The 5,156-nt window shown below is 45.0% G+C and overlaps 1 protein-coding gene and 1 long non-coding RNA gene across 5 annotated transcripts in view; one reads left to right on the top strand and one right to left on the bottom strand.

Annotated features, from left to right (window-relative positions):
* Positions 1 to 201, bottom strand: part of Ypel5 (yippee like 5) — a 14,060-nt gene extending 13,859 nt beyond the window's left edge. For 3 of the 4 annotated variants that reach the window (XM_010604678.3, XM_010604679.3, XM_010604682.3), the window contains exon 1: positions 92 to 201. The gene's annotated coding sequence lies outside the window, so the exon portion shown is untranslated. The remainder of the gene's footprint in view (positions 1 to 91) is intronic. The other variant, XM_010604676.3, reaches the window with a different exon arrangement.
* Positions 202 to 367: 166 nt separating this feature from the next.
* Positions 368 to 4,271, top strand: LOC104848634. The gene is made up of 3 exons (XR_776484.3): positions 368 to 745; positions 2,488 to 2,599; positions 3,673 to 4,271. It is a non-coding gene; the product is annotated as an uncharacterized LOC104848634 (long non-coding RNA).
* The last annotated feature ends 885 nt before the right edge of the window (positions 4,272 to 5,156 follow it).

Here is a 5,156-nt window from a genome sequence, read left to right as displayed (position 1 = left end):
GCACTTCCTGCCTGGGTCCCCGCCGGGCCGCTCTCCGAGGGCTTCAAGGCCGCCCACCGGCCCTGTCCTCGTCCCCCGCCTCCCCACTCACCCCGGGCGGCGGTGAGATGCCTGCTGCCAGCAGCTCTGCGCTCCTTAGCTGGGACGAAGCCCCTAAGCTACCAGACTCTCCAGTTTAGTCAGGCCCCGGCCTTGGCCCCGCCTTTCTCGGGGTTAGACCTCCGCGTCAATCACCCGGCGTGGCTCCGCCCCTCCTGCGGTCGGCTCTCCCGGTTGGCTCAGAACGCCCTTCGCTTTCAGGCCCCGCCCCTCTCTCTGGCACTCTGCCCCTTCCGCTGGACCCCGCCCCTCCTCTGGCTCACCCTCCCCCACCCCTACTCCTCTCCCCTTGGCGGCCCACCCCTCCCAGAAGCCTCAGACGCGGGGCGGGCCTGCTGAGCCTTACTCCGCCCCCGACACAACACCTCGGCCCGTACAGCCAATCAAAGAGGCTAATTTTGCCCCTTCTCCCGAGGCAGCCAATGTGGTGCGGCTCGGGATACACCCCCTTCCCAGCTGAGAGCGCACAACACAGCGTCCACGTGAGTCAGCTTCTTAAAGGAGACCACGCAGCCTTGCTAATGGCAGCAGCTGGGACTCATCGTGCGTCATCAGCGTCACCAGGTGGCAGATGAGGCCTAGCTTTCTCTGTCCAATGAGGCCCAGAGACGACAAATGAAAATAGGATGTTTTCTAGACAAAGCAGGTATCCAGGTGCTTAACGTGCTCCGTTATCATTTCTTCAAGGCCACTTCCCCTGGTCCTATATTAGCGAAGGCTGTTTTACAAAAGCCCAGGTCTTTTGAGTCTGAGCCCATAGGAACTCCTGAAATACATCTGTGGGGAAAAAAGGATTTTTAAAGTGTACTCAACTTTTTATTTTGAACTCCCTGCGTTTTCTGTTGGTAGTGAAAGTGATTCTCAGAAACATAGAGAAAATTTGTAAGCCAGGAATGGTGGCACAAGCCAGTAATATCAGCAGTCTAGAAAGCTAAGGCAGGAGGATCGCAAGTTCAAGGCCAGCCTGGGTAACTTAGTGAGACCCTGTCTCAAAATAAAAAATAAAGGGCAGGGAATGAAGCCCAATGCAAAGGCGAAGGGGCCCAACACCCAGTAGTAGGAAAAAAATGAGAAAATTTAGTGTCCACTACCAGAGAGATTTTCTGCCTAATTACTCTGAAATTTGTCAAAAGGGTAGCTGTTCCCTTAACCCTCATCAGTGCTTAAAATGGAAGGTTTTGTTTCCCACACCTTTCGAACTTCCTAGGCAACTACATCTGTTGATTTTCAAGGGTAACAGAAAAATATGATGATGTTTGTCTGTCATGAAAAATATAAGCTAATACTTGTGGTTATTTTGCAAGGTCCCTGTGGGATAGAGGTTCTGCAGCAAATCCTCACTTGACTCCTCATCAACCCTGATTTTTTGTTTTTGTAGAGGCACGGGACGCTCAACAACTAGGCCACACACCGGAGAGGTCGGACAGGAGATTTTATTAGGGAAGGCAGGTTAGGGAGAGAGGAGAGAGGGAAGAGAGAGAGAAAGGAGAGAGAGGAAGATAAAGAGAGAACAAAGAAGGGAAGGTCCTTTTATTGATTTGGGGGGTGGGCTGTCGATTATTTATGAGGAATGGGCTACCTTTAACCTGTCACAGGCCAGGTTGACCTTTATGGGTTCTCTCCTATAGAAACAGGCTTAACCTCTCCCGACTGCTGTGGCCTTAGGGGGAGGGAAACTAAAGAAAAGAGCATGAGGTCATTTTAGAGGCAAGAAGAACCAGGAAAATGCAACCTGTGATGGCAGCATCAGGTCCCTAACAGTTTTTGTTTTTTGAGACAGGGTCTCTTTACAGAGTTCAGACTGGCCTTGAACTCATTATGTAGATCTGGCTGGCCTCATGGTGATCCTCCTGCCTCAGCCTCCCCTCCAGAGTGCTGGGATTCTAGGCATGTGGGCCACCAAGCCTGGCCCTCATCAGACCTGATCCATAAATATTTTCATTCAGTTCCCATAATCTTTCTTCTTCTTTTTTTGTACCAGGTTTCAAACTCAGGACCTTGCACTTGTGAGGCAGTGGTGGAACCACTGAGCTAAATCTCCAGCCCCTGAGTTTAATCATTGAGAAAGGAAGTATAGGGTCAAAACTGACCAAAACTGACTGAAAAGAGTACTTTAAACAAGTAAAACAATTGAGACATTATTTATGTAACAACTGTATATAAAGTATTTCCTGTTCTGTTTTAAAATGTTAACCGCTTGCCAAGAATGGTAGCACGTACCTATAATTCTAGTACTTGGGAGGCTGAGGCAAGAGGATCAGGAGTTTGAAACCAGCCTAGGCTACATAGCAAGTTCAAGGCCAGTGCTGACCACAAAAGGGAGGCCCTGTATCAACAAGAAAACAAAACTACTACTAAATTGGTTTCTTGTTTTTGTTTTTGGTACAGAGGCTTGAACTTGAGACCTTGGGCTTAGTGAGGCAGGTGGCAGAACCACTGAGCGAAATCCCCAGCCCTGCTACTAAATTGTTAGCTGCTTTAATTTTGATACCTCTATGAGGTAAGTACTGTTGTCATCCTTGTTTTATAGACAAGTTAACTGAAGCACAGTGATTAACTCGTCCAAGCCCACCCAGTAACATTATCAAGTACGTATTTGTACACTTGGAAGAAGTTGGTAAAATCATATTTTTAAAAGGCTGATCTAGATGTGATGTGCAGAGTTAAGAGTCCACAGGGCGGGTAGAAATGGAACTGAAGGGACAGGTTTAACTTTAATAAGAACGACTACAGGTCCGGCTTGATGGTACTTGCCTGCAATATCAGCACTCTGGGAGTTGAGTCCAGAGGTTTGGGAGTTTGAGCCCAGTTGGACAATTTAGAAACTCACTTAGACCCTGTCTCCAAGTTAAAAAAAAAAGTAAAAGTGCCAGTGATGTAGCTCTGTGAAGGACCTGGGTTCAATTCCCAGCACCATAAAAGTAAATAGTGACTACACAGCACTATTTATAGGTAGACTGAGGACAGGACAGGATTTTCACATTTTCAAAGATAAGCCAGAGGCTTTATCCTAAGAGACTGGTGGGGTGATGATTGCTAAATATGTTGATTACGGGTCTTAACCTGATAGTATCGTGCCAACTAGAAATAGAGAATATACAATCGAATGTAATGTAACAGACATGGAAGGAAAAGGAAAAGGCAAGGACGAGATGTTTGAAAAAAATACGCTGTTGGACTTTGTAAGTAATTTGGAATAAACTGACATTTTAACAGAACTCTATAATACTAAGACTTTCCCAGCAAGAACGTGGTGCATTTCTCCATTTTCTCAAGTATTCTTTTTATGACTTTTGGTCAAACTTCATAAGGGATTTAGCTTAATGGTTCTGGTACCTGCCTCTCAAGCTCAAGGACCTGAGTTGAGTTTAAACCCCGGTACAAAAAAAAAAAAAAATGTCATTGAATTAACCTTTTCCTCTGGGTCACTAATATATCCTTTTCAGGGACATGATAAGGTAATGCCTATGTTTTGAGACCGTTATGGTGGAATTGTGACACTGTCCCCATCGTATGTTGAAATCTTCACAGAATCTCAGAGTGTGACTGAATTTGAATCTGGAAACTTTACAGGTTGATCAAAGTGAAATGGGGCATCCGGTGGACACTGGTCCAACCTGACTGCTGTCCTTATGAGGCTGCAGATTGGGAAGGAAGCACAGAGATACAACTGGGGACCGGGATCCTACATAAGGAACACACCACGCGGGAGCACCTGGGAAGAAGGCCAGGCATTCTCAGGCCTGGGCAGAGGGGCTGTAGGCGTCGCCTTGCCTGCCCGATCTGAATTCCAACCCCCTGCGAGAAGACACTTTTCAGTGTAAGCCTCCCAGTGTGAGATATCTTGTTGTGGCAGCCTAAGCAAATTACAATATAGAGGTTTGTTTCTGTACAGGGGAACTTCCCATATTATGTAACGCCAACTGGTTATTTGTCTTACAGGAAAAGTAATGATTTTGTTGCTTGTTTTCCTTAATTTTCTGGATAGAATAATTTCCTTATTTATAAATGATCATAATCTGGCTACTACTTTCCAATCACTTTGGCTTTTATTTCTTTTTAAATCTTTGCCTATATCTTTGAATATGTACGGATATTTCTTTCCAGTAAATTCCTAACCGGGAGTGGTGGTGCAGGCCTATATTCCCGGCCCCCTGGAGGCTGAGGCAGGGCAATCACCATGAGTTTGAGGCCAGCCTGCCTGAACTACATAGGGAAATCCTATCTCAAAAATAAAAATAAAACAAAAACTCCAATAAATTTCTAAAATTTGTTTTTAAAGTTTATTTTATTTTTTGCTTCTAGAGAGGAGTCTCACTATGTAGTCCAGGCTGGACTTGGACTTGCAATCCACCTGGCTCTGTAATGTTTCTTTTTAAAAAAAGTAAAGAATGGGTATACAATTAATCAAATTTTATTCTAGTACTTATTTAAAACCATATTTTCTGTCCTTATTCTATTTTTTGATTTATTACAGAAGCCCATATATAACACTGAACCAGCTTTGCATTTCTCCATCACATCTGCTGATATACTCTGAGTGCATAAAATCAGAAATAAGTGTATACTAATATGCTCCGATATACCCTGGTTCTTCATCCTTGTTGCTACTTCCTGTCTAAATTGTGGGCTTTGTCCCATAGAAGAGTCCGTGACTTTCATTTTTGTTTTCTTTTGAATGTAGGAGTGGGGATTAAACCCAGGGCCTTTGCACTCAGCTATATCTCCAGCCCTTTTTATGTTTTATTTTTAAATTTTGAGACAGAATCTCACAAAGTCTTAATGACTGGGTTGAATTAATTGCCCAGACTGGGTTGAATTTTCTATCCTCCCGCCTCGGCCTCCCAGGGAGCTAGGATTGCACAACATACCAAACTCGATGATTTTGTTTGTGGAACCACTGAGCTAAATCCCCGGCCTTGAAGTACCCTTCTGATGGTGTTTCTGTGGATCTCTTCTCTGCTCTGGATTTCTTTCTCTCTGTTTGGAGGACTCGCACACAAGAGCTGCTCCTGTACAGTTGAGACCACCTCCTTTCATACACAGTATCCACAGTC

Source organism: Fukomys damarensis, unplaced genomic scaffold (genome assembly GCF_012274545.1).
Source record: "Fukomys damarensis isolate Sample0158 unplaced genomic scaffold, DMR_v1.0_HiC HiC_scaffold_2, whole genome shotgun sequence".
In the NCBI taxonomy this organism is placed as follows: Eukaryota; Metazoa; Chordata; class Mammalia; order Rodentia; family Bathyergidae; genus Fukomys; species Fukomys damarensis.
The sequence above is the reverse complement of the archived record's forward strand: the minus strand, read 5'-3'. Positions and strand labels throughout refer to the sequence as shown.